This window comes from Gossypium arboreum, chromosome 11 (genome assembly GCF_025698485.1).
Source record: "Gossypium arboreum isolate Shixiya-1 chromosome 11, ASM2569848v2, whole genome shotgun sequence".
Lineage (NCBI taxonomy): Eukaryota > Viridiplantae > Streptophyta > Magnoliopsida > Malvales > Malvaceae > Gossypium > Gossypium arboreum.
The window spans coordinates 136,467,093-136,492,135 of record NC_069080.1 but is presented as its reverse complement, the minus strand read 5'-3'; the positions used below and the strand labels follow the sequence as shown (position 1 = coordinate 136,492,135).

Here is a 25,043-nt window from a genome sequence, read left to right as displayed (position 1 = left end):
GAATGTAGCCAATAAAATAGATGAAATCAGAAGATGTATTTTTAACAACACGGAGTTAACCTCTTTCGCCAAATTAGTGGTCATATGACTATAGCGAAAGCCCTCGTTGAAACTTTGAGCCTATTGCCACAGCTCCATTGTACCCAACCATTGTCGAAAAGATGTGTTTGTGTGACCCTCTATGTCACTCTCAAGCCGAGTCATCCTTTGTTGAAAAATGTGTGGCTCTAGCTTGTGCGCTGTGTATATATTAAGAAAATATAATTTACAGTCTCGCCTTAAAACATTAGGTTATATATTGAAAGGATAAGGTTATTCTTTACCTATTGTCATAACTTATCTCTGCCAATTTGCATTCTTATAATCTCGATGGAAGTTAGCCACGATGTACCGGGTGCAGTAAATGGATGTTCATTGCATACTGAAATGTATAATGGTGGCAATTAATCATTTCCCTCTATCAGAGATGATACAAATATTATTGTTACTAATAACATACCTCCGCAGGTTTATAAGGAAAAATTCCCACGACTCCATGTTCTCCTACGTTCTTGATCCCGTCTTAAGCAAACACAAGAAGTAAGATATATGTATATTTATCGTATAGCCATGTCCCATCTACTTGCACAAATGACTTGCAGTGGGGAAATGCATGCACATATAGATCAAATGTTCAGAACATCCATTGGGATTTTTTTCCTGGTTGTAGTCGGTTATCCAGGCCGTAATAAGATCGTGTCTACAACTCAATAATAGTCCCCAGCACGTACTCCCGCTAGCGACTATCCATCCCTGTAACTCATTGTACGACACATCAAAATTTTCGTACAATTGCTCAATTGCCATCTACTTAGCTATCCATACCTTTCAGTATGATACTTGATATTAGAATCGTGCCTCCATTTCGGTAATCAGTATCAAAACTATAATGGTCGACATGTCTTTCACCATTGGCATGATGCACGTACAAATAGTTTGGGAATCAAGTTTTCGATGATCTTCTTTCATATGTGTTGAATTGCATCTGTGAGGCCTAACAAGTTTTTGTATCTTCCACATCTGCGACTTCTAGATAAATGTAATTCGTATCCACCAATTGTAGCGTCCCCAATATATAATGTCAGTTTAGACACGGTGACTTTGTTGTCCACTGATATATTCATGCTATACCGTTTAATGGCAAATATCCACTATTCCTTATTTTCGAATCTTTGGCCTACGAACAACTCTTCATGATCAGAATTTACGATCAGCCGATGAGCATGTAGTATTTTAAGGTACTACGGAAACTCGGCCACGTGCGCTGCATCAGGGTCTATCTGCAACATGTGTGCCTCAGGATTATTGTATACCACAATACGACAATCTGGTTCCCGACTGAAGACGCTTTAACGTTTTCTTTATTATTCACACATTCGTCGTCAATATCATTTGGGACCCCGTCCACGTCGAGATCACTATCATTATCGACTTCGTGATCAGAATGATCACTACTATGGTATACATCATCACCAACCACACTAATCTTGAGTGCACCATTAAGATCGATGTCGATCCCATGTATAGTCGATTGACTATTAACGTATGTTATCGAAACCACTATATACAGTGCTTGAGCTCCATGTTCTTTACCTAATAGAGTGGGATATTCAGTTGGCTCCACACCAGTTAACTTAGCAAATAACTGAATCGGTGCATTTTGGTTGCTCCGAGTCCCAATAAAGAGAGACTATTGTCTCCACGTCTTCATCGTCTACAAGTTTCATTTCGGTGAATTTTATGGGATCCGTCGAAACTAGTAACTTGTAGAAAAGTTTCGAGATCCTTCTCCTACAATGTCTATCAATTTTTGCACTAATCATTTCTTTCATATCATCAAACTAGATATTTCTATTAAATCTCATTGCTACTTGTTGGCGACTTTCAAATATAAATCCCACGGTTGTTGTCAAAATTTCTCCATCGAAATAAACGCATACGAAAAACTGATTCTCCATATTCGATACTAGATTTATTAAAAAAAATTCAAAATTTTCAAAACAGTTTGAATAGTAAAAAGTTACTTACATAAAATTTTTAATGTAAAATTTTTCATTTAGAAGCTAACAAAATTAATAACTTAATAAAATAACTTTTAAATAACAAAATTACTAACAAAACTCTCTATTCTATTTAAAAATAAATAAACTAAAATACCTTATACTTCTTTTTGTTTTCCTTTCTTTCTTTATTCTCCTTATCTTCTTACTTATATTATATTCTGCTAAATTTTTTGGATATCTCCTGCTCATTTGATTTTCTAGTAAGTATAAATGGGTAAAAAATTAAGCACCGATGCTGTCTATAAGGATGGAGTCACCAGTGGCGCCTATCAGATAAGTACCACCTACCCCATATCACACTCGTACATATACACGAGTCGTGTATTGTACCCGAAAAAATAATACAAGCAGTGCCCGCCTATGAGAAAGACACTACTAATAAAATAATATTTTTTTAAATATAATAAAAAAAGGTGGTGGCGCCTATGAGAAAGGCTCTACCCCAAAAAAATATCATTTTTATAATTAATCCGCAACTATCCTTTCCACGACCACATTATTATCTTTTTCTTTAAAGAAAATCATATGAAAGTGTTAAAAATATAAAAATTTATGGTAAAATAATAATTCCAAAAACATACAATGTACATCAACTAGTGATTATTATAAAGAAATTGTTTTATGACCCATCCTATTAGACTATTCATAGTCCATTTTTAATTAGTTAATGTTATTTCAATAATTTTTTTCATGTCATTGATATATAATTTTGGTAATTTTTTATCCCAAACCCCAAACCCTAGTTTATGATCTAAATTTAAGGTTTAGGTTTAAGGTTCATGATTTGGATTTAAGATTCAGGGTTCAAGGCTCAAGGTTTAGGATTCAGGGTTCGACATTTGGGTTCATGATAAAAAAATTACCAAAATTGTATATAAATGACATTGAAAAAAGTTGTTAAAATGTCATTAAATAATTGGAAAGGGACCATGGATGATGTGGCGGGAAGGATTTATAAAATAATTTCTCTAGGATTCAGGGTTTGAGATTCAGGGTTCATTATAAAAAAGTTACCAAAATCCGACCTTTCCCACCACATTATCCATGGCCCATTTCCAATTTCTAATGACATTTCAACAAATTTTTCATGTCATTTATACATAATTTTGGTAATTTTTTTACTCCAATCTTGAGTTCAAGATTCAAATTCGAGGTTTAAGTTTAAGATTCATGGTTTAGGTTTAAGATTCAAAGTTTAAGACTCAGGATTTAAGATTTAGGATTCCATGTCATTAGATTTTGGATTCAAGTTTCAATATCACATTTTTCCTATATAATTTTGGGGTATATTTATAATCGATTCACAAACAGGTTGATGTTAGAATTTTATTTTAAAGGTAGAATAAAATTAAATTATATATTTTATGATGACTAAATTATAATTTTATTATTGTATTATTTTATATAATTTTCAATTATTTTTAAAATATTTAAGGATTAAAAGTACAATGTCACTATATAAACACCTCAAAGCCAACACTCGAGGTTGATATTATGTACAAATTGAGAATGGAGATAATACCTTATTTTGTAAATTTTAAAATATCTCAACGCAATTACTATTGATTGACTTTGTTGGTAGTTTTATTTTTATTTTACTTCAAATAAAAAAATCCAAACAAGGCTTTTTTAGAAAAAAAAAATTAAATATTATTAGTGGTACGTTTCATCCTTCTTTACCTAATTCATGTTCACCTTATATTCTCAAACGTATTAATCTCATTGTACCAAAGTTGAAATTTGTCAAACTTTTTTTCTTTCCGCTGCCGTACCATGAAAACCACAAGCTTTGACATACGGATCACTATTGACTAATTAAAATTGGATGTTGAATAATTAATATTATAAAACTTGTATTCAACGTTTAATTAATTATTAAATTTGCTCTAAAAAAGTTAAATGTTTGATTTTATATTTAATAATTAATATCATAGGAAAAATACGTGTTTAATTTTTTTAATAATCTTATTATAGGTTCTGATCATATCTGTTCTTTTTGATAAAATGGCTAGAACTATTCATAGTCTCTCTTCAACCCATAAATAGGAGGATAATACACTTCAACCCACTCGAACTCACGTCTAGCAAAAATAAAATGATAATATATGTATTATTTGCTCTTTTAATAATGCAATACTAAATTGAATAATTGATCGATTTAATAATAGAGAAACCTATTAGATACTTTCAATTTTAAATTTAAACCAAACCCACGTCATTTATTAAATTTGAATATAAAACCTCAAAATTATCAAAATCTCCTCCATATTTTTAAATCGAAACTTCAAAATTAATATTTTCTTTAATATAAATTACTTCAATTTTTCTAATCAAAACATCAATAAAATACTTTTTAAGTGTTTTATTGAGTTTGTATCAATGGTCAATCAAACACAAACTTAGTTATAAAATTATTAAAATACCTTTTTACAAGGGTGTTTTTGTCTTTTCATTATATAATAAATCAATAAATTTTATTATAATGAGATTTGAACATAGAACATCATACATGATGAGCAATTAATTTTACTATTATCACCAAAACATCAAATTTTTTCACCACATTGTGTGTCTACCATAAATCTAGTACCAACCAGTATGGATTGGTACACACCAATACAAGCTAGTATTGGCTGAAACAAGTCGAAATGCACCAAAATCTTAACTGAAATAATACATGAACTACTTAGTATCGATTGAAGACTGGAATGGTATGTATCGACCGATACAATCGGTATTGATATAATACCAACTACCATAATTTGAATACAAATCATTATAATTTTTACTCCTTCAACCAATATCATTTTAAATTTTATATCAACTTTTTATAAACTTATTTTTATTCATATCGTAATTAATCATAATTGAATTATTAATTAAGATTTTTTAAATATAAATTACGTTAATTTTTTTTCAAAGAGCACTAATTGAAATTTTAAATTAAATTTGGTTCACGTCATTTTCTAATTTACGTGTTTAACTGTCGTTCATATGGTCGGCTTCGCACATGTTCATCGATGTTTTTATTTTTAATTTACAGTGCATGGAATATTATTTTGTCCATCGTTGTCTTACATAATTTTGGCACTTTACTGTAACATTGATTTTGAATACTGATGTAAATGAAAATAATTATGTATATTAGATTCAATAAATAATTTAGTCCTTTAAGTTTAATATTTTTTAATATGATATTTATGTTATTTTTATCTAGTCTGTTGCATGTATTTAATAAAATTTATACATTTTAGTACTTTAAGGTAATGGTGTTAACTACCTAGAATTTAATTCGGATTTTAAAGTTAATTTAATGAAAATTTATAATTAATTAATAATATTAACAATTAACTTTCATCAAATCAATCTTCAGACCTAAATTAAATACAAAAAGCAATAATATTGTTAGCTTTGAGTTCTAAAATATATAAATTTTTTTCAAATACGAGTATCGATTGACAAAAATGGTAAAATCGGGTAGCAAATAATATATTAAGGCAATATACTAATTGAAATTTCTCATAAAAAATTATTATGTTTTTGGTTACAATAACAAAATTAATTGTTTATCATGCATGATGTTCTAAGTTTAAATCTCATTATAATTAAATTTTATTGATTTATTATATAAAAACCTCATAAAAATATAATTTAATTTGCATCTAAGAGGGTATTTTAGTAGTTTTATACTTGAGTCAAGATCCGTTGATCTATGACATCAACTCAATAAAACACTTAAAATAAGTATAGATAAATATTATTTTTATTTTATTTTTAAAATATCATATTAGGTATATAAGATCATTTATAAAACGTTTTCTTTAAAATAAATAATAAATACGCTCATCATCCGTAAGTTTGTTTTTTGAACACTCTTATTATAAGTTCTTATCATTTTTTTTTCAAAACAATGCTTAAAATTACCCGTAACCCTTCCTTAATCCATAAATAGGAGGATAATGCATTTCAGCGTACTCAACCCCACATCCTTATGCATTGATAATAATATTCATGCCAATCGAACTAAGACCCAATTGACCACCCATAAATATATATATATATATTAAAAGTATTTTATAAAATAGGGTTACAATGCCGGCATTTGACCAATTTAATTAATTTTTTATCTAACTTTTAATTACAAAATTTATTTTGATGGGTTTAGGATCGATTTTAGGCATGTACTTAATGGGTTTGATTTTTCATAGGTTTTGTTGGACTTTGTAAGTTTGATTATTTATTTTCTAAATTTTAAATATTATATTTATGTTGAAATATGTTATTTATAAAATTTATGGCTTCGCCTTCTCTCTTTGACTTAAATTTGAATTCAAACCTCAAATATTTTCTTTTTATAAATAACATATTTTAACTTAAAAATATTTTAAATTTTAACAAAAATTATAATAAAAGTTTTGGAAAATAAACATTGAGATTCAAAACCAGTAAAAATCAAACCTCTTTATATATGACCCTAAAATATCCGAACCCAAAATTCTTTTTTATTACTAAAATATTAATAATATAAAAAGTTATATTGGAACATATTAATATTTTGAATAAATTACATCTAAAGCTATTAAACTATTAGTTAGTTCACGTTTTGGTCACTCAACTTTAAAAATTTATAAAATGGTTATTGAATTGTTCTAAAATTTTTATTTAAGTTATTGAACTATTCGAAAGTTTTTATTTGATTCAGTTGGTTGTTAAGTTTTGTTTTTAAAAAAGTTTGGATAGCGAGCTTCAAGCGATAATTCGATGATTAGTACGGTGGACCGATACCCATTGACGAATAGAACATATATTAAATCTAAGTCGATTTGATGGTCAATATCAGACCGGAGAACCAAAAAAAAAATGTTTGGATTCTAGTTAACAGATTCATGACGTTCAAAGCTATTTTACAAAAAAAAATTGAATTGTAAAAGACAAGAGGAAGAGAGTTTTTGATTTGCGGACAAAGAATGTCATACGATAGTGATTTTAACAACCCAATAATTGAAATGAAAATTTTCGTACAGTTTAGTGATTATTTTGAATTTTTTTAAAATAGAGTGACCAACACATAAACTTACTAATAGTTTAATGACTCTAGATAAAATTTACCCTAATATTTTTATATATTCTTATTTTGGGATCACAATATATTTTCTAATAAAAACGACTTCACAAACAATTATCAAAGCTCACGTGAAAGCTAGATCAAACAAATGTAATAATATTTATAATACCAATTATTTATTTATGTCTTTCTGGCCAAAAAATTATGTCTATTTTGTTCGGTTCCATTAAGAGGATCGTGTAGCACGTTAATATAAAAGGTTAATAATCAATTTAGCTCCTAAATTATAACTAAAATATCAATTTGATATTTATAAGATATTTCTTAATAATAATTCTAAATAATTTAAAGGGTAATCTACTCATATAGTCATCTAAGTTTTAATGTGTTCCTATTTTGGTTACCGAATTCTTTTTGTTAATTCAGTCAGTTCCGTTAGATGAATTGTCATTTTTTAATCACTCTACTATAAAAAATGCCTTGGTCATTGAACAAAATGTTGATGTAATTGTCTTTTAATTGGTATAATAATAAATTTTAGCCCTTAACATTTTTCACATTCTATTAAGTTGGTCCTAATTCTAAAAAAATTCAATAAATTTAGCCCTCAATGTTTGTACATTTTGTCAATTTAGTCAAAATTCAAAAAAAGTTATAATTTTAAAAACTTTAAAATATATATAATTTATTATAAAATGACATAAAAATATAAAATATTAAAAAATATATAAAATATACAAGATGCTTGAAAAGTTTTTCCAACACATACAGAAACAATGTCGTATACCAGGAAACACAGTATCCACAACTGCTTTTATGAAATTGTTTTGATCAATGAGCATCTTCCTTGTTACTATAAACCAAGTTTGCATTAGCCAAAGAAAAGAATAAACTATTTCATCTCCAATCAAAGCCAAACCAGGTAATTATATATAGATATTAATGTCTTTTATAATAAAAAATATATATTTTTGAGTTTGGACTGAATTGAAAAAATATGCATTACGGGTAAAATTTGTTGAATTTTTTTAGAATTAGAACCAACTTGATAGGATGTATAAAGTATTAAGGGCTAAATTTGTTATTATTCCAATCAAAAGACTACCACATCAACATCTTATTCAATGGCCAATGCATTTTAATAGCAGGGCGACTAAAAATGACAATTAATCTAATAAAAGTGACAAAATTTTTTAAAAAAAAAAGTCAGAAACTAAAATAAGAATGCATTAAAACTTGCTAAATTTGTGATTAAATTGTATATATTATTAAATTGTTTCTCACATTCTTCATAAGAGAACCGTGTTTAATGAGTATTACATGTCTTACCAAACTTAATTTAATTTAATTTTCCTTTTCCCTAAGCTAAAGGGACCTTTTATTTATCTACTAATGAAGAAATTCTCTTCCCACAAGAAAACAGAAAAAGGGACTTCTCTTCAATTATTTTCCAAATATGTGAACATTGGATTTATTGAATTGTTTATTATAATAACAATGTTTTTACTTATTTTTTATGTAATATATATTAATATAAATAATATTTTAGGTCAAATTTCAATTTAAAATTTACATGCATATTCAACACAATTATATCGATAAATTAAACGGTTGAATTATTAAAATTTAAATCAAATAAAAATTATAAAAAATATGTAAAATTAATCGCTCATCATTTTACACAATATATATGTTTGTATTATTTTTATTCAACTCAAAGAAAAATCTATAGATGAAATATTTTTGTTTCAGAATTTCCTCTGAACATATATATATATATATGTATGGTAAATTACAATAATAGGATAAATTTTAAACAATAAACACGCGATTTTAACCCAAGTCACACTTGAGGCGGTGAACATTATATATATATATAATTATTTCATAGTTACTAACAACACAATATGTTGTTTGATAAAATGAAAAGTTAAGCGTTGAACTAAATTTAACAAATACTAATTTTGAATTATTATATTAATAAAGTTTGTGTTAAATCTAGAAATATCATAAATCAAAAACTAAATATTTTAACAATATCCGAACTAATAATAACAATAAGGCATAATGACGTATTTTGTCGCCAATTTTATATAATAAAAAAAGCCATTTTAACTCTCGATTTAATTTTTCATCTTTTTTAATCCTTAAATTTATATTTTTTTATCTCATCACCTTAAAATAAATAGAAAAAATTAACAAATTTTCAACCACATTTTCATAAACAACCCAAATTCATCCACAACATTTTCAATCTAGGAAGCAAATATTTTTATTTTTTTCTCCTAAACAACCACTTGAAGTGGAAAGACAATTATGAATTACATAAATGATAGGAAGAAAATAGTTGGGATTCCAACACGCATTCGCATCAAAGTCTATAGATATTTATTGATTGTTGAAGTGTCTAAAAAGGATTTGAATTTAAATTAAATTAAATTTGATTTGTTTGAATAATTAAAATAAAAGTCATTACGAAATTTATAAAATATTATTTAATTATTTAATTTTATCTTTTAATCATTAATTAATTAACATAAAAATAAAAACATCTAAAATTTAAAATAATCGATTGACCAAATTAACAGTTAAATTAACGATCTAAGTGACAAAAGATTTTATTGAGATAACGTTGATAGTTTAAATATGATCAATATCAGGTCCATGAATATTTTAATTTATCACATTTCAATATAGTGTCGTCAATATATCAAAGCACCGGCAAAACATTGTAGCAAATGTCTCATATTATTTTTTAATTAATTATTATTTTATATTATCTATGGACCGATATGTAAATTATTTTTCGAATATCAAGTCTTAAATATTTTAATTTATTTCATTCCAATTTAGTGCCATCAATATATCGAGTAACACAGTAACAAATGCCTTATATTATTTTCGTAATTAATTATTATTTTTATATTATTTACGTATAAAAACCGTATTTTTTTATTTCATATTATTAATGTAAAAGACCTTCGCACAAAACATTAATTTTGAATTTATATATTTCTAACTTAAATCTGAAAGCCAATATGTTTCCACTTTTCCACCCACAATTAATGCTAATAAACTGTGTCGCCTCGATGAACTCGCCGAAACCCCACGATTGCAGCTCCTTAGTCCTCACGTCAGCCAATCATTGTATTAGATAAATACGTGTCAAAGCTTGTCATACTATTTAAACCCACTTTTCCCAATTACTCATCATGGGCAGCTTATGAACAACCTTTTTGGGTTTTTTTTTTTCCTCTCTTCAATTTGTTGTTTTCATTTCCACGTAAGCTGTTATGTAAATATTTTCATCGAATCTTACAAAATTAAGATATTGTTGAATAGAGGTTTGTTTATTTATGGTAATTGTAAAAATAATGATAACAGTAAAATTAAATATTTTATAAAAAAAATGAAACGCATTACATTAAAGATTAATGTTTATTTAAAACATTTTTGTGTGATTTGTTTTTATTATTATTTATATTAAAGTCTAATCTTGTACGTGATATCATTATTTTATCTTGACAAAATTCTTCAATGATTGATCTCTAGTCGTTGGCTTAATCTTGGTAATTTCCATGGTTGCACCATTATACAATTGTTACACCCCTATCAAATATATGAGTTGTGGCAAGCTGTCAGATACTATATATGTGTGGTGTTTTGCAAATCCTTGATGAGTTGAGATAGGTCTGTTTTTTATATTTTTGAGGTTTTAAGTAAAATAATAAAGAGAGGTTTTAAGATCTTTAAAAGTTGGTGAAATATTTTTTTAGGTCCCTTGAAAGACATTAAAAAAAAATTTGGGCCCTTAAAAGTTAGATTTGTTTTAGTCTTTTAAAAGTTGATAAACTTTTTTTTGACCTTTAAAAGTTTAAAAAAAAAATATTTTGAAAAACAATATTTTGAGCCCCTTTCAGTCTTGGGCACTGGACGGTCACACCTCTAGATGACCCTTAGGCTGGGCCTGAGTTGAGACCATTTGTGAAGGACAACATGTAGATAATCCTTCATTAATCCTTGGTGAGTTAACTTAAAAAATAATTTGTTATGAAGTTTTTGCTAGAGTCACTGGACATAATTGTCTCATACGATTCCAAAAATAGATACATCAGATAGTACACATTGATGACAACTAGTAACGACATTGATACATGATCAACCTAGATATTTGTGTAGTTGCACTATATGAATCACCACGTAGCACTAGAGCATAAACAATGATCTATCATATGAGCTAGAGAGCACAAGGGATCAGGGATCAACTCCTCCCCCTAACAACTTTTAGACAACAACCCTAGAGCATCCTTCTTCTCTCTTCCCTTCTTTTCCTCTTATTTCACCTCTTTCTTAGCACCGATTCTTCACTTATTACAGGTGAACTAACACTCCTCTTCACCATCTTCTCCTCCCATTCAATAACCCATATCAACATTTATATATTTTTATCACATCTCAATTAAATTTCAAGGTTTTATATTTATATAAATATTATTATATTAATAATTCAATTTTATTAAATTTAACTTTCACATATATTCATATCGTATTCATATTATCTTATTAATAATAATTTAATTATTTGTTTATAATATATAAATTCACCTTTCATTTGTATTCTACAAAATAAAATGTAAACACCGACATTTTTCTAACAAATCAAACTCAACAATGATACCCTTAAATCACGAACACAAGATTTTGAATAGGTTAATTGTGATTTTAGTCCTTTTAATATGTTAAAATTTCCAAATTAATATATTTTTACATGAGTGCATCCAAATCGATACCATATATAGTCGCTGTAGTCAAAGTGATAGATATAAAATTTATTTGAGAATAGATTTAAACGTTCAATTAGTTTATAACCCCTAAAATAGTAAAATTTTAATTTAGGCCCTTTATAAATTATAAAATTTTAAATTAGTAACTGTAAAATTACACTTTGGCCCCTAAAATGATAAAAATTTGATTTAACCCTTTAAAAATTACAAAGATATAAGATATTAAAATGATGAAATTGTTTTTTTATAGTAAAATTATACAATTTAATTCCGCCCTAAAAAATTTCAGACTCGCCATTGCTTATAGATATAAATTGGTTAATCATCGATAGTTAGTTTTCTATAGTATCAATTTGAACTTATTGTAAATATTATAAAGAAAAAGAAAAAAAAATGCCAAAAGAAAATCTTTAAAATTGACACTTTAGAGGGACCAACATCATTATTAAACCATACTACATACTGAAATTAAAGCGATAAGAAAATGTTGGGTAGAAGTTAAGGGTGTAATCGAATTGAATATGACTAATCGCAACAGCTCAGCTCAAAATTCGAGAATTTAATGGAATATTAAATTATAAGTTCAAGTTTGGCTCGAGATTGAATCGAGCTAGTCAAATTTAATACTGATTAAATTTAAGTTCAAGTTCTTTCATTATTAAAGTCATTAATTTAACTGTTAAAAGATGCATCAAAATTTTATATAGTAAATTTTAAATTGAAAATTAAAAAAAAGAATGTTATCACGTAACTTTTAAGAGTAAAACTACAAATAAAGCAAAACTGGAAAAAAGAAGAAGACAAAAAACGATAAAACTGTTGTAAAACTTTGAAAACCTTAAAATTAAGATTTTAAAAAAACCCATTTTTACAATAATCATTTTTCTTAAATTTTTATTTTTAATTATGTTATATAAGATTTAGCATGCCATTTAACAATTAAATTAACGATTTGAGCAATAGAATGACCTAATAGATATAATCTTGAAGGTGTGGAGATGTAATTAAAATCATTTGAAATTTAAGGATCAATTTGAAATGAGAGTAATAGTTTGAGGATGTATTGCGCTAGGGGCAACCATTCGATTTTCCGAGAGGTTCAATTAATTTTCTTATTAAACCAATTTAATAAATTATAATTTATAAAAATCAACCCGGTCGAATTAGATCTCAAAAATCGACGTAACTGAACCAACTTTAGATCTATCAGTTCGGTCTTAATCGACTTAGGTTATTGAACTTAAATAATTTATATTTATTTTATGAATTATAAACTATAGATCCATTTTAAATAATTAAGAAATTAAATTATGTTTTTTTTTCAATCGGTCAACTTAAAAATTTAAAGAAAAAACGGATAACCAACCTAAATAACCAACAAAACCAACTTATAACCGAAAAAATACTGACCAAACCATTCAAACAGAAATGGCCTAAATTAATTGGATAAAATTTCTTAGTTTTAATTGAAAATTGGTCTCCCCAATGGGTTTCCGATGGGACACTCTCACCCTATTGAACTCTTCACTTCTTCAAACAATTTTAAGTGCTCATATTCTCATTGGAGTAAAGAAACAAAACTTCAACCGAGAACAATACTGAATTGTACTATTGAGGAAACACAAGCCACTTAAAAAAGGGAGACAAAGATCAATCCCCATCACCTGTCTGTAATTTATTTTTTGGCCATAAATTTTCCTAGTAGTAGAATCACATGTTTTCGCATGCTTTCATTTTGTCATCTTCGATAAGCTTGAAATATTTTTCCAGTACATTTTTAGTCTATTTTTGTGGCCAACTCTTTTACTTGAAAAGGGATGGTAATGAATAATTTCCCCATTTATATATGGATAACTTTTATTCATTTTCAGACAGACAAAGATGAAGCTCATGGCCACTGGTTTCATGGCAATATCTTGGAATGTGCCGATATTTTATGCAACCCAATTGTGTGCGTTTTTATGATTAAAATACCCCTTTTAATCTCTTTCTATTTCGAGATTAAATATATTGGTCCTTCTCGAAAAATTAATTTCAGAAGTCAAAGGACTAGGGGTGAGATTAGAGGGGGGCAAACAAGGGTTTGGCCTGTCAAAATGAAAAATCAACTCTTTAGTTTCTTCAGAAATTGCAAAGTTTTAAATTATTTTAATATAAAATCAGGGGTGTAATTAGGGGGTATGTAGGGGTTCTGGACTCCTAAATGGAAGCTTTAAAATTTTATATTAATAAAGATAAAATTATATTTTGGTCCCTTCTTAAAATGATAAAATGTTGATTTAATCCTTTAAAATTTATAAAGATGTAGGCTATTAAAATGATAATATTGCATTTTTACTATCGTAAAAATTATAATTTAATTTCAACCCTCCCTAAAGTTTTTTTGGCTTTGCGCCTAGGTAAAATTCTATTTTGATCCCTCTTAAAATTTTAAATTTAATTTATGACCTCTTCAAAAATGAAAATTTCATAGTTTAATCCCTTGAAAAATTGTGAAATTTTACATTTTTAGCTCTCTCAAAGGTTTTTAATTCAAATTCAATCCTTCTAGAAAAAAAATTCTGCATTTGCCCCTTGAGCTTTTCATCAATTGTAGATGTGTTTTATTGGTATAATAATAAAGTTAGCTATAAAAGTTTATACATTTTATCAATTTAGTCTTGATTTAACAACTTCAACTCATACCATTTATACATTCTATCAATATTTATGCAAAATATATAAACATTTATACATTCTATTAATATTTACGCAAAATATGTAAACATTCTCTCATACAATTTCTACAGGAAAGTTATTATGATTGATTGAAAATCCATTTGACTTGGAAATCGACATGATTGGAGATTAGGGCCAAATTTTATAACTAACAAATTGATTTAAATTTTTAATATAATTTTATAATTTTACTTCGATTTTTATCATAATTTTTTTAATAATCTTATTATAGGTTTTGATAATATTTGCTCTTTTTTTATATAAGTCTAGAACTATCCATAGCTCCTCCTCGACCTACAAATAGGAGGATAATACATTTCAGCACATTCGAAGCTATGTCCTCCTGCATTGACAATATTACTTATGCTAATTGAGTTAAGACTCAATCGATAATTTTTACCATAAAATTCTTGAATTCGTTGTTGTTGATGATTTGAAGAAGTATTTTATCACAACATGTGGTAGGACTCGGACATAATGTTAAACGATGGTAATGGATAGTTAGTGTTTAGATATTTGCATACTTTAAAACTATTTTTTGGGGATTTAGATAATATTCGAATTTGAATATCATAATTATTTTCTCATCATATTGAAAGTGAAAATGAATGCGAACTTTCAAACATCCATTATTTAAAAATCTAATTTACTTTCATAAATAACGAAATTAGAATCTATTATTCACTTTGCATTTTTTAAAAAAATTATTTATTTTTATTTATTAAATTCATATATAATTAGCATAGTCGGATATCTTATAAATAATTATTTATTTTGAATTTCATATTCGTACTAAGATCTATTGTGCATAATAAATGAACTTATATTTTAAAACAAATCTAAATATTCATATTCAAATTTGGGTATTATGGAAATTACAGATATCCAACCGTCTCGATTCCCAAGTGTATTGAACAAAAGAATTGAGAAAATCGAAAACTAATATTTATCATAGTATTCAGTTCGTTATTATGGTTGGTTTTGATTCAAATATTATTTCACATTAACATTATGCATGCTCTTCAATTGAGTTCAAATATACTGAAGCGTATTATCCTCCTATTTAAGGGTTGGGAGGGACTATAAATAATTTTTAGTATTATATAAAAGAAAAATTAATTTCGAATGATCTACCTCTAATTAACAAGAGCTTATTTTTCATTTAGTCTTTAGACATAAGCTTTTAGCTCAATTTTAGTTTTGGGCTTGCTTAAAGCCACTGGGCCTCTTCTTCCTCAAATTTTGGAGCCCAACAATTTTTATATATTCTTATATGATATTATAATTTGGCTCTTTTTTTTTTTTCATTTGCTTTTTGTTGAACCATTAATAGCATTGAATCCTTCCATCTCTTTAGGCTCTCTTGTGTTGAGTTAATTTTTTTGGTTTGAAAATGTGACACAATTGATGATAAAATCGATAAAAGTCTCTTTTTATTTGAAGTTAAATTGCATTTTATTTCTTTAACTAAAAAAAAAAGGTAAAATAATATTTGTATATTTAGTCAAAACATAAATTGATTCTTTTGGTAAAAATTTTATCTATTTTTACTATTAAAAATTGGTCTTTGTATATCAGCATAAGATATACGTGGCACACCATGTGTAATTGTCTGGTTATTTCGTCAACCACATTAGCTCTTGATAGTAGAAATGAATAAAAATTTTAACAAAAAAAAACTAATTTACTCTTTTGATGTAACTCATAAGGACTAATTTACCTATTTTTTAGTAAAGGATTAAAATATACTCGACTCTATTACAGAGACCTCCACAATACTTTTACCATAATAAACTTATGTATAATTGTACTAATATTAGTCCATTAATTTAAAAATTACTAACAAAAATAAACTATGCAAAACATAATAAAACACACAAAAAAATAACAAAAGCATTTGTTATATAATCCTCTATATTAGAATTATATTGTATAAAAAATAACAAAAATTTTCTATATGATAAAATAAAACTATAAATATATAATCCTCTATATTAGAATTATATTGTATAAAAATTATAATATAAATTTATATTGTTTTAAAATAAAAAATAACAGAAAACATGTCTTAAAAAGCATTTGTTTTACCTTTTTTTCATCTTGATTAAAGAAAATAATTAAAAATTACACAACATTTAACGTAATTTTAGGCAATTCTAGGGGACTGGCAGGGGCCCTGGCACCCTTAACATAGAAAAATACTATTTAGGCCCTTAATTTTTTTAAAATTTTAAATTAGTAAATGTAAAATTGTATTTTGGTTCCACCTAAAATTATAAAAATTTAATTTAATCATTTAAAAATTATAAAGATATAGACTATAAAAATTAAAAATTCATTCGCCCCTAAAAATTGTTCTAGCTTCACCCCTGCACAATCTATATTTATTTCTTAAAGCAATTTTAATGACACATTAGCTTTTTATTTATTGTTAAGAGATTATATATCTTTCAGTATCTTAAAATATTTGAATCTCATATATATATATATGAAAAAGTTATTTATAAACAGTATAAAAGTATCGGTTGAATCTTAACTTGATTGGCATGAACATTGTTGTCAATGTAGGAGGATGTAGGTTTGAGTGCGCTGAAACGCAATATCCTCCTATTTATGGGTCGAGGAGGTGCTATGGGCAATTCTAGATATTATGTCAAAAAGAGCAGATGTGATGAAAACCTATAACAAGATTAATAAAAAAATAGTATAAAAGAGTAGTGGTTAAAATTTTTGTTGACAACTCAACAATTAAAGTTCAAACCTCATAATGTAATTTCCTCTATTGTAAATTATATTTTAAAATAAAATAAAATAAAATTATCTTTAAAATATTAAATATATTATTCAAGTTAGATCATTTTTTTCATATTATTACCACTCAAATTCAGATCACATTAAAATAACTTTCCTTATCATTTTCTATTCTCGCATTTAGGGTAAACTATAAAATAGTCATTTTTATTTGACTCAGATTACTTTTTAGTCACTTATGTTTGGAATGTTACATTTTACGTTATTGTTTTGTAGGACCAAATTTAAAACAAACCCAAAGCCCAACAGATTACCCAAAACCTAACCCACATCTCTCAGCCCAATATACAAAACAAAACACAAGCCCACATAATACCTAGCCCAAATACCAATAAAACAAAAAAGGAAATGAGAAACCCAGCATCAGGGAAGCCAGCGCCGCAAGCCTGAATCCGGGCTCCGCACGTCGCGCAACTCCGAGTCGTGCGCCACACCACCTCCTCGCGATCTCCGCTTGGCACCAGCAAACACGCAACAAGTAGTTAGAAATTAGGCTATATAAACTCGTTTAAACAGTGTATTTTTTTTTACGTTTTTTTGGATTTAAAAAAGAGAATATACGAACAAATACCACAAGACACAGAGGAAAATCGCAGAGAAATTGATTGTTAGGTGATTTTCTTTCAGATCTCACACCTTTTAAGTTTCGATTTGTTTTTCTTTCTCAAAAATAGTACTAGAAAGGGGAAAAATGAATACACTTACCGCGTGTTTTAAAACGGGGTTGAAACCCCTATTGCGCGATGTCGGCCACTAGATCTGGTGGTGGTCCGGCGATGATGGGCGCGTTCACTGGTCCTAGCAGAGGGAAGAAGGGTGAAAGCCCCTTTGTTTTTTTTCAGTTTCGGCAAATAGGTTGGTAAATGGGGTGTTTTAATTTTGCTTTAGAAAATGGCAGACAACCTTTGGTTTTTCTGGTTTTAATTGCAAAGGGAATAGCGCCACTTTACTTTTTTGGTTTTATTGTGCTTTTGATCCTTCTGTGATTTCTATCTTTTCAATGTTTTATATTTCTTTTTTCAAACTTGTCCTAAATTTCTGTTTTGGCCCGATTTTAGTCATTTCTTAGCCATTTGGCTTACTTTATTATTAAATTAGTTATTTTATTGACATTGTTAATTATCATATTGTTAAATTAATCAACTTTGTACAATTTTTATCACATTAAGTTTTTATTTACTACTATGACTTTATTATTTTATCACTTTTTTAATATTGTTACGTTTTACTATACTATTAATATATTATTATAACTTATTTAATAGATATTCTCAGCATTCTTTTATCCAATATTTTTATTTCTTTAAAACCTATTACTAAGCTTACTAATGTATATATATATTTTTACTTTTCGTGTTTTTATATAATTACGGTTATATCTACTATTATTATTACTATTTACCTATTTCATTTTATGTTTTCTTTATTAGTTTCATTTATTTTTTTCCTTTTATTATTCTATCATCTATTAGTCTTTCTTTTAAAACTCGTTTTAAACAAGTCACTTTGCATTATTAGTTTGATTTTTATATTGTTAATTTGTTTTATCCTCCATATGTATATATATTATTGTTTTCACCTTATTATTTTTTATAGATCCTTTCTTTATCTATCTATCTATATATATATATATATATTATTATTGACTCCATATTATTCTACTTGTATATTGTGTATTATTATTTGTTTATTTTTTAAATTATTTTTCTTAATTGTACGTATACTACTATTATTATTATTATTTTTTAAAGATCCCGTTTTAAAATTTATACTTTGTTTATTTCAACTATTTTCTTATTATTAATATGTATATTATTAGGAATCATTTTTCCTATTATCTTCCGTTTTATATATTTATATAATTGTTTTATTTCTTTTGTTTATACCGTTATTAATATGTTACCATTACCATTTTTTTTTATTTGTCATTAAACCTTTTTGCTACTATGTTTTATTGTTAGTATGCATCGTTTAGGTTATTATGGTAATGTTATTTGCATGTGACATACCATTATCTTTGTTTTTTAATTCAAAGGCAATGTTCAGTATTTAAAGAATTTGAAGGATCGTGCCCTAACGTACTGGGTTTCGCTTTCTTTGTTTGTTTTGAATATCAGAATATCCTTTTACCGGTTCACTCTAAAAAATTTTAAACAAGGCAATGTTCGGTATTTAAAGAATTCAAAGGATCGTGCCCTAACGTCATCGGGTTTCGCTTTCTTTGTTTATTTTGAATATTCGAATATCCTCTTAAAGCTAAAACGAACGTTTTAAAGGTAAAATCACATTTGAGGTCAAAATGTTGTGTCCTAACGTCATCGGATGTAATGTTTTACCTCAAGGTGAGATGGTCTTTAACACACATTTGACTTACCTAAATGTTTTAAAAGCCAATAAAAGGAGGATCGTATTTTGAACTCGTCCAAATCTTTAATTTTCGACATTTAGGACTTAATTAATCGATTAAGTACCAATTTTGGGCGTGTCGAGGTGCTAATCCTTCCCGCACGTGAATCGACTTTCGAACCGGTTTTCTATTTTCGCAGACCAAAATCGTCGTTTTGGAAAATTTATTTATTTATTAAAAACGATCGTGTTTTGAGGTGATCCAATCACACCTTATTAAAAAATGATTGGTGGCGACTCTCAACTTTTCGTTTTCAAAAGTCGATTTCCCGTTTTAAAAAAAATGGTTTCGACAGTTTTGTTACGAAGTGGTCACCTGTCGTTAAGTTTCGTTACCTCCCTAACGGCAATCCTACGTGACAATCCAAATGAGTTTTAAATGCCAATTTGAATGTCCAATTGGGGCGAGAATAGGTCTTTAATTAAATAAATTTAATTAATTGAAAATTTTAAATTAATTATACATTGAACTGGAAAAGAAAAACCATTTGTCTCCTTTTTCTTTTCCATTTTGACTGAAAAACTATTATCATCCCAATTGAACATCCAAGTTGGCAATCTAAAACCCATTTGGATTGTCGCATAAGTGTAGCGACGTAAAAAATTTAGTTTCTTGGTCGCTAATTGAGGCGATTATTTGAAAATTTAAAATTGACTTTCGATTTTATTAAAAAGGAGTCGCCACCGATCCTTTTTTTTTAGGTGTGATCGGACACCTAATAAATCATCCTTTTAGAAAAGAAAACTTATTCTTGCACAAAAATAAAGGCCAAATTTAGGTCTACGTGAAAGTTCGAGAGAAAAATTGGGGTTCGAGAGTCGATTCTGAGCGAGGAAGGTATTAGCACCTCATGACGCCTAAAATTGGTATCTCATAAACATGTGTTGACTTGATTTTCAAAAATACGAGTTCAATATAATATTTAATCGTGATCCGATTGAAAAATGAGAATTTTAGTTTTCGATTTTTTTAGAAAGGGTGTCCTGTTTTTAACACAAGCCATTTAATTTCACCCAACATAGCGATGAAATCGATGGCTTAATATTAAATCGGTACATTGCCTTATTTTTGAAATTAATTAAAACATGAGAAAAATATTCCTAAAGTGAGAAATTAAAAATAGATAAAGGACGCAAAAAAATGATATCATTAATGAAAAATATTAGCATGGAATACTAGAATATTAGAATAACAATAATAATGATATTTACAAAATAAAACAAATCATGTACTAATAATAAAATAGGAAAAATGATATATTTGGTAATAATAATATAAAATAATAATATGTACATAAAATACATATATATATATATGCATATAATAAAAGTATGTAATAATAATAATAATATCTACAATAAAAGAAAATATTAGGAAAAGTACATAAAAATATATACATAAAAATTTACAACAATAATATAAAATAATGATATGTACAAAAAAAAATATATATATATATATATATATATACATATGTACATAAAATATACACTAATATAATAATAGTTATAATAATACTAGCAATAGTAATAATTTATAATAATAATATATACACAATATGGTATTAAAAATATATATATATATGTATATATAATAGTATTTAAGAACATATACATAAGAAATATATAACTAATGGCATTAAAAAATATATACATAATATATATAAAATACCTAAAAAAGAAGGGGAAAGAAGAGAGAAGGAGGGGAAAGGAAATCCGCCAAGGGGGTCGGTCATCGGTCGATTATTGGTCATTGTCGTCGCCACCACCACCACTATGGGCGTGGTGGCGGAAAAGGTAAATTTTTTAACAATATATGTATATATAAAGAAAAAAAAACAACACAAAAAAAGAAAAAAGATTCAAAGAAGAGGAAAAAGAAAAGATGCAACCTTTTATTGATGTTTTTTTGTGTTCAAAATTTGAAGGGATTTTTGTGTTTGTCTCCTTTTCAATCTTTGTAAAATCCCCTTTACATGATTTTTGAATGGCTTTTATAGCCATCTTTTACATGATTTTCTATTATTTCTTTTCTATTTTGTAGGTGGTGGTGGTAGACAATGGATATCAAAATGGGAGGAAAAATGGGGCAAGTGGGAAAGTGGCTAGGTGGCTAGGGTTTCTTGGTTTTTTTGGGGGGGTTAGGTTTTTCTTTTTTTTTTTGGGTTAGGTTTTTTCTTTTTTTTTTTTTGGTTAGATTTTTTTTTGGGGAGGGCTTAATGGGCTTTTGAATTGGGTTTAATATTTGGGTTTTGTAATGGGTTTGGGTAGATGTAAATGGGTCATGGGTTAAGGGTTTTAGTGGCTTTAGAGGTTTGGTTGGGTTTGATATAATCGGGCCGGGCAATTTGGGCTTCTATTTGCCCTCTTTGCTCATTGTCGTGCAACGATAATAGAGCAAAGACTTTCAAGGAAGACCAAACTTGCTCGGTCTTGCTAGGTCTTGACTTGCTTTGGAACTCTTCTTGTTTAGTTAGTCCTTTTTCATCCACCGCATCTTGTAGCTTTGGTTCAATCCATCGCAAATTCGAGATATGCCTTGTAGCTTCAATCTGCTCTAATGTAACTTCAAGGATATGAGATTTGTGGCTTCGATCCGCTTCATTGTAACTTCAGAAAGATAAGATCTACAACTTCAATATGCTCTTCTATCGCTTCAAAGAGATAAGGTTTTAGTCTTCTCTTCTGCGACTCCGAAAGGCAAGATCGATGCCCTCAATCAACTCCATTTGCAACTTTAAGGAGACAGAATCGATGTCTTCAATCGCTTCAATCTTTATTCTCTACTCGGCATGTGATCCTGAGCTCAACTCATTTTTTGCAATATGAATTGACTCTCTAAAAGCAGACATTAAAAATAGAAATTGAAAATAGCTCAAATAGCGTGAGCCAAGGCTCAACTCACCTCTCGCAATATGAGTTGATTTTTGAAACTTAACTTGAAAAGCGATTTTGAAAATACCTCGATATGTGATGGAGGTTCAACTCACCTCTCGCAATATGAGTTGATTTTTGAAAAAGAAATTAAAAGACTCAACTCAACTCTCGCAGAATTAAAAAGCTCAACTCACCTCTCGCAATATGAGTTGAATTTTTTGAAAAAAAAGAATTGAAAATAGCTCAAAGACGTGAGCCAAGGCTCAACTCACTTCTCGCAATATGAGTTGATTTTGAAAATGAAATTTGAAAAACAGATTTTGAAAATACCTCGACATGTGACTCGAGGCTCAACTCACATCTCGCAATGTGAGTTGATTTTTTGAAAAATATAAATTGAAAAAATACCTCAGCAGTGTGATCTCAAGCTCAACTCACCTCTCGCAATATGAGTTGATTTTTTGAAAGACGAATTGAAAATAGCTCAATCGTGAGCCAAGGCTCAAGTCACCTCTCAAATATAAGTTGATTTTTGAAAACAGAAATTGAAAATACCTCAACGTGTCTTGAGGCTCAACTCATTTCTCGCAATATGAGTTGAATTTTGAAAACAGAAATTGAAAAATGGAAATTGAAAATACCTCGGTGTGTGATCTGAGGCTCAACTCACCTCTCGCAATATGAGTTGATTTTTGAAAAATATAAATTAAAGTAAAAAAAATACCTCAGTGTGTGATCTGAAGCTCAACTCACCTCTCGCAATATGAGTTGATTTTTTTGAAAGACAGAAATTGAAAAACGGAAATTGAAAATACCTCGGCGTGTGATCTGAGGCTCAACTCACCTCTCACAATATGAGTTGATTTTTTTGAAAGACAGAAATTGAAAATAGCTCAGCGCGTGAGCCAAGGCTCAACTCACCTCTTGCAATATGAGTCGATTTTTTTTTGAAAGGCAGAAATTGAAAAACGGAAATTGAAAATACCTCGGCGTGTGACCTGAGGCTCAACTCGCCGCTCGCAATACGAGTTGACTTTTTTGACAACAGAAATTGAAATTACCTCAGCGTGTCCTAAGGCTCAACTCACCTCTCACAATATGAGTTGATTTTTTTGAAAGGCGTAAATTGAAAACGAAAATTGAAAATACCTCGGCGTGACCCGAGGCTCAACTCGCCACTGCAATATGAGTTGATTTTTTGACAACAGAATTGAAATTACCTCAACAGTGTCGTAGGCTCAACTCACCTCTCGAAATATGAGTTGATTTTTTTAAAGGCGTTGAAAATAAAATTGAAAATACCAGGCGTGTGACTGAGGCTTAACTCGCCACTGCAATCTGAGTTGACTTTTTGACAACAGAAATTGAAATTACCTTAAGCGTGTCCCGAGGCTCAACTCACCTCTCGCAATATGAGTTGATTTTTTTGAAAGACGAAATTGAAAACGAAAATTGAAAATACCTCGGCGTGTGACTGAGGCTCAACTCGCCTCTCGTAATCTGAGTTGATTCTTTCAAAACATAATAATGAAAACAGAAATTGAAAATACCTCGGCGTGACTAAGGCTCAACTCACCTCTCGCAATATGAGCTGATTCTTTCAAAACATAATAATGAAGACAGAAATTGAAAATACCTCGGCGTGACTCGAGGCTCAACTCACCTCTCGTAATATGAGCTAATTTTGAAAAAGTAGAAATTAAAAGGTTCAACCCACCTCTCGCAATATGAGTTGATTCTTGACAAAGTAAATTGAGATTACCTCATCGTGTCTCGAGGCTCAACTCACCTCTCGCAATATGAGTTGAAATTAAAACACAAAATTGAAAATACCTCAACAGTTCTCGAGGCTCAACTCACCTCTAGCAATATGAGTTGATTTTGAAAAACAAAAATTAAAAGGCTTAACTCACCTCTCGCAATATGAGTTAATTTAAAACTAAAAATACCTCAGCGTGCCCCGAGGCTCACTTCTTGCAATATGAGTTGATTTTGAAAACAACAATTAAAAATACCTCAACGTGTCTTGAGGCTCAACTCATCTCTCGCAATATGAGTTGATTTTCCTTGAAAAGCATGAATTAAAAACATCAAAATACCAAAACCTGTCCTTTGGTAGAATTCGGGTGTCTTTTCCTTTGATTCAGTGCGACTCTCATTCAAGATTTCTTGCTCGTTGGAGTACCAGATATGCCATGTATGATGTTATCATGATGTGCACATGTTTGTTTTAAATGCTTTTATGCCTACATGATTATGCAGTGCTCCTTAAGCATGTTT

The 25,043-nt window shown here is 28.3% G+C and overlaps 1 long non-coding RNA gene across 1 annotated transcript; it reads right to left on the bottom strand.

Moving 5' to 3' along the window:
• Window positions 1-17,624: 17,624 nt before the first annotated feature.
• Window positions 17,625-18,379, bottom strand: LOC108472618 (uncharacterized). The gene is made up of 2 exons (XR_001869572.2): window positions 18,186-18,379; window positions 17,625-17,933 (listed from the first exon to the last, which is right to left on the bottom strand). It is a non-coding gene; the product is annotated as an uncharacterized LOC108472618 (long non-coding RNA).
• Between the last annotated feature and the right edge of the window lie 6,664 nt (window positions 18,380-25,043).